Source organism: Acanthochromis polyacanthus, chromosome 21 (assembly GCF_021347895.1).
Source record: "Acanthochromis polyacanthus isolate Apoly-LR-REF ecotype Palm Island chromosome 21, KAUST_Apoly_ChrSc, whole genome shotgun sequence".
NCBI classification, from domain to species: Eukaryota; Metazoa; Chordata; class Actinopteri; family Pomacentridae; genus Acanthochromis; species Acanthochromis polyacanthus.
In genome coordinates, this window is record NC_067133.1 from 28,777,514 (window position 1) to 28,791,535 (window position 14,022).

General features: G+C 39.6%; 1 protein-coding gene across 1 annotated transcript in view; it reads left to right on the top strand.

Annotated features, from left to right (window-relative positions):
* LOC110965617 (Na(+)/H(+) exchange regulatory cofactor NHE-RF2) overlaps positions 1-14,022 on the top strand; it is a 47,314-nt gene that overhangs the window by 2,706 nt on the left and 30,586 nt on the right. The gene's annotated exons all lie outside the window — the stretch shown is intronic.

Here is a 14,022-nt window from a genome sequence, read left to right on the forward strand (position 1 = left end):
TGGAATTTACCAGCAACTTTACTCTCACATATACTCTCATTTATTGAATCTTTTTGGAATTTCCTGGGCATGCTACTGGTTGCCAGGCAACGATGACAGAAAAATGTGTTATTTTTACACTTAAGATATTTTAGTATTATTAAGTGAAATGTAGAAATGCTGGGTGGTTTGTGCTAAGCTAAGATAACCAACTATAAATTGTTGGTTAAATTAGACCAGTCTGACTCACTGGATGGAGACTTCGGGTATATGTTTACTATTTCTTCTTATTTCTAATCTTCTTCTTCTGTCTACGTGTTATCATTTTCAAAATTCCCTTTTCTTTGGGAAACAGCAACCGCTTAACAGGAACTTATATGTAGAAGTTTGTAAGGTTTGTCAGATCTGGATTGTGCTATCAGGCAGACCTGCTTGATTCTTGCAGCAAATGACCCATTTAAACAACGCTGTGCTCCATATTCTTCCCCGTCATTATTTTGAAGGGGCACCATCGCTGCATCCTGGGCTCAGCACTGCCTGGCATTTTTGCCCTATACCACAGTAATAATGTGATGCAGTCAGACCATTCTCCTCTGCAGCATTGTGCATGTTAGGATGTGCAAAACAATCATGACAGTCAAACTCTTCCTTCACGTGTAAAATTCTCCTGCATTGTTATGTCGTCTTGTGGATGTAGTTTCATGGTAGATATTCTGCACTTATATGTAGCTTGTTTCAGCTAATCCAGGGGTTGGCAACCTTTAACACTCAAAGAGCCATTTCGACCCGTTTCTCACAGAAAACAAAACACCAGGAGCCGCAAAATCCTTTTGGCATTTAAAATGAAGACAACACTGCATAAATCGCTTTTTTACCTCTATGCCCTTGTTAATCAGTCGTGATTAATTAATTACAAAGCCTCTAATTAGATAGATTCATTTTTTTAATTGTGTCCTACCACTAATATTTATCTTACTTGGTTAATGTCATTTTTGCTCCTGGACCTCATATGTTATGTAATGTTAGCTGGAAATCAATATTTTGCGAATGTCTATTTAACTTGTAAAATCTATTTATCTTAAGCTAGTAACTTTTCTCCGATAAGTCGCTGCCCTATTTTCCAAGACGACACTCCTCTGACTCTCTGACCTGCTGCCTGGATGCTGGACGTGACATCGAGCCGTGTTCTTGCGAGTAACCTTAGTACTCATGAGTACTTTTGACTCAAAGACAACACGTGTCTTTCTTGGAGTGGAGCTTTAATATACAGGCTTGCCATTCTTGAGTACAAAACGATGTGAAACTACAATCTTGCTTCTCCATCTTCTCTGCATCAACTTTGCGTTCTCATGTCCCAGCCAGGGGAAAACCCCAGCAGCACATCCGGTGGAGTGACACGTCAAAATAAGAGCGGTAATTTCACAATAAAACTCTCTATATTAAAATGCATTGAAGCGCCTGAAAGGAAGAACAATTTTTTTTCCAAAGTTATAAGGAGCCACAACAGAGGGCTGAAAGAGCCGCATGCGGCTCCGGAGCTGTGGGTTGCCGACCCCTGAGCTAATCAGTGAGCCTTTAAAGTGCCACTGAGCTTTTGGACTTGCTTTCTCTCACTGAACTGCACAGCTACAGTCCTGCAAACCTCCACCTCCATAAAACAACAAGCAACACGCCAACAAATACAAGTTTTCTCAGACACTCATGAAGTATTCTTAGAGATCTGTCTCCTCCCAGATACAGAGTCAGAAATATTTAACATATTAGTGAGCAGATTGCAGGTAGTGAGTCACAGATCCTCCTCGGCTCAGACATACTTTCACCCCAGACTTCTTTTCTTGTCGTTCTGCCAGTTTAAGATTAAGATTAGTTGATGTCGTACCAGTTCTGCAGCCTTTCATGTGTGTGTGTCGTGTTTCTGGTCGGTAAAGTCAGCCAGCTGAAAACATTCCAGATGTTACGTTAGAGGTCGGAGAGGCCGTGAAAGGTCAGAGGCTGGCAGCCGTCAGATGTTTGGAATCTGGCAGCGGACAACGCAATGACTCTGCAGAACAGGAAATCCACAGAAATCGTAAAGAAGCTATGAATACAGACGGCTGGCTGGGAGATCTTCAGAATGCCTTCATTTTGTGGGTTTATTGTGAAGGGGTATTTAAGAGGGAGTTGTTTTTGCATCTCATATTCTTGTGTTTGGGGATTGGTTGCATAATGCTCAGCAGGCATTTTTGTTTGAATTTTTGCTGGATTTTCTGTTTTCTTATGATTCCATGTTGACATGGAAAACAGGATGTGCTTCCGCTCGCTCTGTCTCTCCTGGAAAATCAGATCAGATTTGGTTTCACATGGTCCCTATCAGGGGGACGCGGCCGCCCAGCTTCTGCTTTCTGCATTTACACAACATGTGTTTTCACTTAGGTTTGCCCTGCCAATATGTGAGCTGCACTCAGCCGCTGCTCCTACCAGAGCAGTGACAGGGCCAATCAGTTAAATCTTTAGTGTGTCTTTGTTCAGTTCTGGCTTTGTGACCGACCTGTGGGGAGAGAAGCGGGGCTGGATTGGCTCGGCCAGGTTCAGGAAATGCTTCAAAGTCTCTCGTTTCTCTCTGTCTTAACGACTCCAATGAAAAACTGGACCGAATGTTGAGAAAAACGAGCCAAGAGGCATTAGCAGTGCAAGATTAAAAGCAGAGAAATTGCAGGAAAGTGAATAAGCTTCTGTTTGAGGGAACACTTCTGTTGATTAGTGAGACAAAGCAACTCCATTTATACAGGGACTGAAGCAGAGAGCGAAACCTTCCTCTAGTTTACGTCTCTGTTCTCTGTTCTGTCTCAAAGGAAGCTGCTCCGATACAAATATGCAAACTCAGTATTGACACAGCATGGTGATACAGCAGAATATGTCTTGTGTTGCGGTCATTTGTCCATCTGGTTGGCAAGAAGCTTGTGTCAAGTATCGAACACGAGGGAAAATGAATCACAGAGAGGAAAAAACAACAACACAGCAAATCATTTTGCTTCTTGTTTCTTTTATCTGCATCTGACAGCTGAAGAAGTCGACTGACTTTGCTGAGTTTCCAGAGAGCTGAGCTGCTGAGAGAAGCAAATTTCCTCTCGTATTTTATTTTTTGGGAAAGGTATGAGGAAAAGAGAGACAGAGAGGAATTTGGATGGAGGGAATCAGTCAGGACTAACCTTGAGGATTTGTGGGAAGGAGTTTCAGGAAGCCCCCCTTTTTACCCTCCTACCACCAGCACCACTGGGCTGTGCAGCAAACTCATACTTTGCATTTTGTTTCACTTCTTATTTGAGTGTTTAGCCCCTAGAGTTTTTGCAGTGTGAGGTGAAGGAAAGACACTACATGAGGTGAAAGAAACAGGTGATAAATGCTAATCTGAAAACAACAAGAGGTTAGTTATTGGATGTTCTCCTGCTTTCCAAATGGCAAAGTTGTTGTTCTTCCTTTCTGTGGCTGCTGCCAACCCATGCAAAGTACTGCTGCATGCAGCATGCACACATAAGACATGCTGCTTCATTAAAATATTAGGGATTTTTTTGCACAGGGATCTTCTGCTGCACAGACTGTAGGATTGTGGCTCAGAATGGCCAAAAAAGCACATTACAAAATGACATTTGACACACTGCGTATGAGGACATACTGAATCTTTTTTATATATTAGGGGAGTATGGGTATTGCAGTGCACGTTTGCATTGTTTTCTGTCATAAATCTGCATAGGAATGACTTAAATGGCCTCATATATTTCAAGAACTTGGCAGAGAATTGGCATGTTATTAGGTTTTCTTCAGCATAAAAGTAATCTAGGACTCAGCATCTGGTAGTAGATCATTTAAAAAAACTTATAATGGTGACAGTCCATCAAAATGTAAGTAAACATAGGCCAAAAATGGGGCTTGTGGTTGCTCACATAGTGCATGAACCGTGTAGGTCATCTCAATAACCAAAAATAGTTTAAAGTTTTTAGGTGTATTAGTGAGAAAATGTGAGTATGAAGAAGCCAGCAGAGTGAACTCTAATCCTCAGGCTTCAAAAGACTCTTTATTTACGAAAACTGAATAAAGTTGTATTCATTTAGTTGATGCAGGTGCAAAACAAAGTCGCTCTTTTTCCGAATAAACTTCACATAAAAATGTATTTCTGTCAGTGAATGAAGCTCAAAATAGATTAGTCCTGCCTCCAATCAGGTCAGTAAGATGTTTCAGTCCTTATTATTTTGCAATTTTGGAAAACATCTTGGAAAAGCAAGACATAAATTATGCAAACTGGTTACCTGTAACGTCAGTAAACCCTCTGCTGCAAAGAAGGTGTTTCAGGCAGGTGAGGAGTCGTGTGGGGGAGAACTCTGTAAGTTTGCACAAAAATATAGGGATTTATTACTTTGCTGGCTCCCGTCAGCTAAAGGGGAAAACATAATGATGAAAAACTGAAAGTGGGGCTCGAGTTGAGTCGTTTTTCCTGTTTACACTGAGGGAGGGAGGTCCCACAGAGTCAGACCTTTGGAACCCCAGCAGCAGAGGGAATATCAGGACTGAAAGTTCAAAATATAGCAGCAAGATTTTAAGTCAGCAAACTCCAGAAAGCCTTACTATTTGTTTCCTATTCTGTTGCAGGAACTACTTCAGCTACAGATTACAGTTTAATGCAGTAAAAAGCCTCCAGTTCATGGACTGTATGGACTCACACACATGCAGAGGAAACATTTCTGCAGCTATAAACACTGCACATTTGGACAATAAATATCCCAACCAGAGGTTTTTTCTGTGCTCGTGTTGCCCAGGTTACATGACACTGCCTGTATTTTTCTTCTGTTTTATGACCATTCGCCCCCCAGGTTTCGTTTTTTGTTGCATTCCTCTAATGTTTAGTTCCCACTTGATTTGTGTCAGCAGAGAGTCGAGAGGTCTGCTGACCGACAGACTTCTGCATGTGCATTTTCTTTATCTGCATCCTCTTACTGCATTTTAAACCAGTATTGGAGGCTGAAGACAGAAAAATCCAACATTTTTCTCTCTTCTGTGGAGCCGACCACCCCAAGAGTGACTTATTCAACCTTATATAAGCATAAGAGCTGTTTTGTTGTTATAAGTGGACCTATGGACGTCAGAGAGACATGTCACTGTCATTTAGCAGCCTAATCATTTCTCAACAACCACTTCTAGTAACTGGAAGTGTGCTCCATAACACACCTCTCAACTAAACCACAGAATATAGAACAAGAAAAGCCCTCAGAGAGCCCAGTCCTCCTCCAAGGCTGCTCATTCCCCCATGTGTCAGAAATGCAGCATTTGTTTATTAGTTATTGATGATCAGAAATCACAGCAACATAGAATGTGTCCATTTAGTATAGATGTACTCACAAACATAATGACCTTGCACTGAGCACAGGTGTGTGTCTGCATGTGTGTGTTATGTATGGATACCGAATCACGTGACCTGAATATGTAGTACAAAACCCTCACAAGTTAATCAATTGTTCCTTGTATCATTTCTGACGGCAATTCATGGTCTGCAGCGGTGCATTTGTAGTAGGATCACAGTCAGCTGATGTAGTGTTCACTTGTTGTCATGGTTACAGTGACGCCGTGCTGCTATCTCACAATGATACAGAAATCTGTAACAAATCCGTGATCCAGATTTATAGATTATATAGATTTTCCAGTTTTTGAGTAATGTTACATACAGACAGACGCTGATCGTCACATAACTCCACCGTGTTCCTTTGAGGAGTAAAAATCACTTTAAACACATCTTTTCTTGTTGCTGCTCCGGCTTTTTGAGACAAGATTGCAGGAAATTGTTTTAAATTAAGGGCATAAGCTGAGCTCAGTTATTTTCTGTCCTCTTTCCCGATCCGTCACAACAACACGTTTAATAGGAACAACGATGATCCGTGTGCCTGCTGCAGCGAGAACAGAAGAGATGCTTCAAGGACAGGAAGATTATGAGTCGGGTTGAGATGTATTGTCTTTCCTCATCACACACCTGAGGTGTCACTGCTCACACAGACACACACATGCACTGAGGTGTGCCATGTGGCTTTGTCATTAACACTAAGCCTTAAGATAAGTGTTGGGTGTCACTTTCTCACCAGAACCTTTTTTAAGCATCCACACATGCAGACATGCATCAGTGCTCACACACATCACAGCTGTAGTCCATCAGGACAACTAGCATGTTAGCGTAGCTTCAACATGGCTAAACAGTTCTGCTAAAATGACAATTTCACCCAAAGTATCAGCAAAATTTATTTTTACACTACTCTTAGGTTTTATTGCATAGCTCAACTTTGTGGAACATTCAGTTTTTGGATCTGGCTGAAGGCCAATCATCTACATCTAATACAGAGGAAAACACCCCCCCATCCATCATCTATACACCACTGAATCCTCATTAGGGTCACAGAGGGCTGGAGTCTGTCCCAGCTGACTGAGAGTGAAGGTTCACCTGGACAGGTAACAGTCTATCACAGGGCTACACATAGAGACAAACAGTCACACTCACATTCACACCTACGTACAATTTAGAATCACCAGTTAACCTCAGCATGTTTTTGGACTGTGGGAGGAAGATGGAGAACCCGGAGAAAAGCCACGCATTCACAGGAAGAGCATGCAAACTCCATGTAGAAAGATCCCAGGCCCTGTGCAGCAGCCAGAAGAAAACTGAATTTAAATTAGTTCCTAACAAAACAAGAAAAGCACTCAGAGTGCAGAAATACAGCATTTGTTTATTAGTTATTGATGATCAGAAATCACAGAAACATAGAATGTCTCCTTTTAATATAGATGTACCCACAAACTAAATGACCTTGCGCTGAGTACAGGTGTGTGTTCTGCATGTGTGTGTTATGTATGGATACCAAATGACGTGACCTAAATATGTAGCGGGCGGCGGGAATTGATGGGACTCAGAAACACCCCCACAATTTAATCAGTTGTTCCTTGGATCATTTCTGACTGATAAGTCTCAATAAGTCTTCAGCGATGAATTTGTAGTAGAATCACAATCATGTGATTGTCAGCAGGCACCTGATGTAGTGTTCACTTGTTGTACAGTGACGCTGTGCTACTATCAGGGAATACAGAAATCTTTAACAAATCCGTGGATCCAGACTATAAGCTGCATCACTGCCAAAATCTAATCACTTGGTCCTTGTGTTGTTTCTGACCTTCCCTGAAAATTTCATCCAAATCCGTTAGAATGTTTTAGAGTAATGTTGCACACGGACAGACAGACAGACAGATAGACGTGATTGTCACATTTCCTCTGCTGCATTCCTTTTCACAGTAAATGTGGAGTGTGCTGAACTTAGATGTAATCTCATCATCTGCATGAGTGAAAAGTTCACAAGTAGCTTTTATCCAGCAGCTCTCACATGACGTTTTCTGGGATATTTTCTCTCCAATTTTCCATTTCTATAAATAGTATTTATCTATCTTTATATGTCGTTTGAACTCACTGCTGTGTTCAAAGTGAAAGTTCACTGAGTCAGATGTTACTTACAGCACATTAACGTCACATTTATTACACAGAACTTGCAACATTTTTTGATGTTTAAACTCTGGAGATTTAAAAGCACCAAAGACTGATTAAATTGCTTTGTGGGACTCAGAAGTATCTGAAAAATGAGTGAAGCACCAGAAGACAGACACATGAGAAGCCTTCATCACTGCGCAGCCACAGAGAGACAGACGTGTTCCTGCCTCATTTGTCATAATTGCTTCATTTTGGTTTTGGTTTTGTTTCTGCTGCTCTCCTCTCCCGCCTGGCTGTGGCTTCATGTTCCCTCTCCGTTGGTGGTGAGGCCAATCACACACTAACATGTAGCGGCCTTTTGTTGTTGTTCTTTCCACTCCTGGCTGGTTAAACACCGGGCTTGATAGGAAGTGCATGGAAAGTCATCGCTATGGTGACGGTGGGCATCACTACTAAGCCTGCAGGAAAGATACGTACGGCAAAACCCTGCATAAGAGAAATGGGAGTAAAGGAGGAGAAAGAGTTGTGCAGATACATGCATTTGTCCTCGTCTTTGATAAGTTTCTGCATTGTTGGACACAAACCAGCCTGAAAGCGTTGCCGTTCTCCCGATGATGGAACGCTGCAGGACAGAGGGCAACACAAGAACGTGACTCTGTGTTTTATTAAACGTCACTACATCATGGTAAAGATTTTCTGGGGCCCTCTAGAGATCGTCTGCCTCCTATAGAACATTCACATCTGTTAAAACACTCCCAGCAGAAGGATGTGTGTGTTTCTGTGCATGAGGTTTAACATTTGTACGGTCAAGACTCTAACACAGATTTGTTTGACGCATGAAGACATATTGCATGTTTTATTCAGCATGCGTGTCGGCGCTGACACAAATAAACGAGTTTATGTGCGTATTTCTGCACACATGTGTCACAGATGGCGGGACATAACAACTTCTAATTTCCATCTAAACAACAGCAGAGACTGAATGCGATAAACATGGAGCAGAACAACAGAGAACTTCTAGAGAAATAGTGAAACACACAACAGAAATGCAGCTTGTGGTTGTTGTTTGGGTGAAAAAGATCTGTGTGAGAAAATCATGAATAGGGCTCAGAGTGTTTCAGGGTCAGGGCTGGAGGTCAGAAGGTCAGGACTGAATAAACACAAAACGCTCATTCCAGAACTGGAGGACATTTGGGATTCAAAATGTTTGAAAAATAAACCTTCTCTTTTACAGTGTTCTGCTCCATATTCATCAATAATAGGTAATAAACTAATCTGAATTAGTCTGATCTTGATAATATGAGGTGGAGTGAGACGTTTAATCAAGGCTGACAATGGATGAAAAGATGGAAAATAGAAGAGAGGACATAGCTTTGCTCTACCCAAACTTTAGGAAAACTGATGATGATGTAAACGACAGAAACAAGACATAAAATGATCACCAACAGGTTCTGCTAACATGCTGTTGGACACACGTTCCATGCATAGTAGTTATTATTTAAAATATTATGTTGATTCTATTTTTGTTCTACAATCACAAGAGACATCAATTAAAAAAAATAAAACAAAAAAAGGAGATTTAAATTTCAGTTGAACTGTTTTATTTGACATTCAGTTTGGTCATCAGGGGGTGGGACAAGAGAAAAATGGCATTTTAGGGGGAACGCCATACATTTTTAGTATTTTAAAAACATTTTGAAACGTTCTTTTCTGCTAGTTTTCTTAGATTTGGTCTCAAGACAAGAACATTTAAACAACGGCATGTTTTAGTATTTTCTTCATGGATTATTTGAAATCTGATGGGTGGGACGTAGAATGTCCTCCAGTTCTGGAATGACCCACATGTTCTCTTTAGAGTACCTCACCGACTTTAAAGTTACTTCTAGAAAACAGATTTCTTCTTTAAATGTTGCTAAGATGCTAATAATTGAACATTTATTGTACGGATGTGTCGTTGTTTTCTTTGGGAAGCCACAGATCCCGCTTCCCTGAGAACCTGCTGCATGAAGTTTATTGGACTAAATGATATTTTCCAGCAAACATCAGCTTTACTGTCCGATAAGAGCAATCTCATCCTTCCCTCCTGCGTGTCTTTCTCTGTCCGAGCGTATCATGAGGTTAGTGAAACCACGCCAAGACTGAGAGGAAGGACCAGCAGGTGGTTTCACCCTCTTATACATTTCTTCCATCTGTCTCTCGCTATCTTTCTGCACTTCATTCTTCCCTAATCTGCTGTTTGTTTTCACCCATCCATCCTCCACGCCACATCTTCTTTCTGCTGGATTCTTTAACCCTTTCATTCTCCTTATCTTGCAACACGTTCTGCATGAACTAAGCGGCTGCAGGATTCAGCGTTTCTGCCTTTTTGCATTTAAATGTCAGTTTGAAGTGTGTGGGCTGCTGGTGTATTCAGCAGACATGTGCTGCTGTGTGTGTTTGTGCCACAGAGGAGGAGTGTTTTAAGGTTAACGCAGCTATTTTCTGCTCTTCTTCTCGCGTTCTCTTAGTATTTAATCGTCTGTATATTTAGATGGAAAATGTTTTCTCTCTTTTCACACGTGACAGGACGGCGGTTGATGCTGGTGATGTAATGTTTGTGTGTGCGTGTCCACACCCCTGTTATCAACGCATGGCAGATAGTCCTCGTCTGTGGAGGCGGCGCTGGATTTCTGTGTGTTTCCTGTAAATGTGCTCAGCGTGCAAGAAGTGTTTGTTGTGTTTTGAAGAGTTAGTCAAGTCACTGATTAGCAATTAGTTCATCACAACTTTTATCAGCATCAGTTTTCCTCAATTGTTTTGGAATTCTTAGACTAGAATATAGGGATAATAATAATCATAGTAATAATAATAATAATAATAATAATAATAGCAAAAATAATATTAATAATAACAGTTTTTATTATAGAATAATAGAAATATTTTTATAAATATATAAACATTCAATATAATATTCAACAAAATTTTTGTTATCATATCCTGTAAAAGCTAACAAAAATAAATTAAAAAAATAATCCAAAAATAGTAGAATAGTCAGAGTTTTATTTGACATTGATCAGATAATTTTGACAATGTCTTTTTTTTTAAACCAAAATGTACCAAAAAATCTCTGACACAAAATAAGTGGAAACATTAATAAATAGCTTTTAAAAAGAAGCTAAATATGTTAATTTTTTAGCATTATTTGACAAAACAGCACAGAAAAAATCATTGCATAATGTTCTGTGATAATTAAAAAAAACTCAATAAACAGATTTTTTTTTAGATCGTTATTTTTGAAAAAACAAGATATTTGATAGCTTTCTTTTTCACTCTGGATAATATAGATTTTTTCTATTTTTATTAACAACAATCATCCAAAAAAGAAAAACATCCAGTCTTTTAATTGAACATGTAAATGATCAGTAGATGTGGCCATCTACATTATTTTTTGTAGGAGTTTTTGAACTAAAACGTACCAAAACATTTCTGGCTCCAGCATGAAAATACTGAAATATTTTCAGATTTTCTTTGACTTCTGTGATGATTTTAAAAGGTAAATACTGGACACTGAGAGCCTCACAAAAAACTAAATATATGAAATATTTAGATCATTATTTTGACAAAATTCATTTGATAAAACTATGTGATAGTTTAAAAAAAGAGCTAAATATCTAAAGAAATTCTGGCTAAACAGGACATTTGATAGTTTTCTTCTTCACTCTGATTAATATAATGGACATTTTTCTCCATTTTTATTAACAAAAATTATCAAAAATAGAAAAATAGTCGTCAGTTTTTCATTAAACATGTAAATAAACAAACAGTGAAGCTAACAGTTTACTATTAGCAATTCCTCTGAAAAATTATTTTTAGATCATTATTTTGACAAAACAAGACTATTGATAGCTTTTTTTTCCACTCTGCTTAATATAACTGACATTTTTCTCTATTTTTATTACCAACAATTATCAAAAAACAGACAAATAGTGTTTTTTAATTAAACATGTAAATAATCAGTAGTTGCAGCTGGATCTAAATGTGTGTTTAAACCTTGTGGGCGTCAGACTGTACATCATGGACACAGAAACAGACTTTATGGCCTCGTAGCTCAGACCAGCCCAAAGATTTACATTCAACGAGCAGATAGATGTGCATTTGTCATCCTTCCTCTCCAAACCATAATAATTCAATTAGAAGTGATTCCTGCCACACACATCCTCCCCTCTCATGCTTTAACCTCACCTCATGCACGCATGAATTAAGTGCTGCTCAGGCATCTCTAGAATCCCCGGCTGATCGATCAGGATGCAGAACTCCCACAGACGGAGCTGCAATTAAACTGATTCAAGATGTGTGAGCAGTGAGCAGCAGCAGTGGGACACCAGGAACAAAGTGTGTTTTCAAGATGTGTGTGAAGCGATGTGTGGGAATGAACGCTGGCTCACAGCTGTGCGAGCAGCAAACCAAACAGGAGGAATCAGTGAAGGCCTGGAGTGGAGTTTCTGCTGATGGTCACATTGTCATCAGCTGTGGATCGAGCTGTCTTCACTGTCAAGAACGTCTCAAACCTGTCCCGGTGAAGCTGTGCAGCAAACAACAGTTTCTGTCTCCCATCCTGTTGTATTTACAGATTTTTTCTTCACATATTTTCGAGCAGTGCCTTTGTGTGGGCAGCGCATTGATCGATCGTCACCCTGGCTGCAGCCGACCTACACTCCACTGATATTCCCACATCCAGCAACTGGTATTTAAAAGATGACATTAAAAAATGGAGATAGAGAAGCAGCACAGAGTATATATACCCCAAACTGAAATTATTCATTGGGATAAACCCCCAAAATCTGACCCTAAATACCACTGTTGTCGATTCCAAAGTGTTTTTAGAGGCGAGGCCCAGATAATTTAGATGACAGGCCTGTTTTTACATATTCTGGTCCAATAAAAGCTACACAAAAGTAGCATGATCTATAAATAATGCTGAGGATTTAGGCCAAGCATGTTAACCACCACAGATACAATTTTCAGAACGCTTCAATAAACATATGTTACAGATTTATAATCCATATGCTTATCAGTTGGTAGGTAACAACAAAAAAATATACACTACCATTTAAAAGTTTGAGGTCAAACGGGCAATTCCATGTTTTCCATGAAAACTCCCACTTTTATCTATGTGCTAACATAACTGCACAAGGGTTTTCTAATCATCAATGAGCCTTTCAGCACCATTAGCTAACACAATGTAGCATTAGAACACAGGAGTGATGGTTGCTGTACCCCTATGGAGATATTCCAATAAAAATCAGCTGTTTCCAGCTACAATAGTCATTTACCACGTTAACAATGTCTACACTGGATTTATCATTCATTTCATGTTAGCTTCATTGAAACAAAAATGCTTCTGTTTAAAAAATATGGACATTCCTGAGTGACTTGAAGGGTAGTGTATAAAAAAAAACTTTTGACGACACAGAGCATAAATTAATGCAGAAATGCAGCTTTATGAACATTGCAGTGCTGGTGCAGCAATGAATAAAACCTGAAAATAGGAAAATCAACTAGAATCTGATTCACAACGTCTAAATACAGGATTACGCGATCTCTTTTTGTTCCCAAGAAAACACTCCAGTTATTTATTTAGCATCGAATTGGAGAGATATGACTTTTTTTTTTAATTATTTGACACATTCTTTAGAACCTGGAGCCTATATTACCCACAATGCAGCTAATAATTCAAGCATGTTATGCTAGTAGGACTATTAATACAAGAGATGTTATTATAAATAGAAGGGGACCCAGCATGGAGCCCTGAGGTACACCAGAGAGCTAAACTGACTGATCTGAAGCAGCAACTTTTACAGTCTATGAGGTGAAAAACTGCTATCAAATGCATAATGAGGCCATTTAATGTCGAATTTATTTGAATTCACGTTATATCCCTGTAAGTTCAACAAAGACACTCAGACAATAATGAATTATTTTAGAATGTCTGCAGAGAAACAGTCGGGTCAGCAACTCCTGGCCACCGTTTGAATACATTATCAGCTCGGCACAGGGAGATAATACACAGAAAACTCACAGCTGTGTTCATTCTCACACACTCACCCACACACTCTTAACACAATACACTCATTTGTTCACGTCTCTCCGACATAAACCCACCTTACTGACTGCACTCGCCTTCTCCTTGTCCTTTAATATCCCCAACACGTCCTACTTGCTTCTACTCCAGGAATTTGGTTTACTCTCCAACCCCAGACCCTTGATGTAATAACATTGGTATTCAAAGCAGGGGGTGGAGGGTCCTGTACACCAGCTCCAGATGTTAGTAAAAAGATCCCACACTCGCTAAACTCTCACCAATGTACAGTCGTTAAGACATAAAATGCATGTAAACTTAATAAAATGCTTTTATTATGAGAGGAGAATGATGTTAAATCAGGGTCAAACGACCACAAGGCCTCATTTTTGCCAAAATAAAGGAGGATTTTGACATTGTTTCTATGCTCCAGTACCAGCTGTAGCGCCTGTGTGCATTTCTTGCCATATTAAAAACAATCTCAGACGTCGTTTTT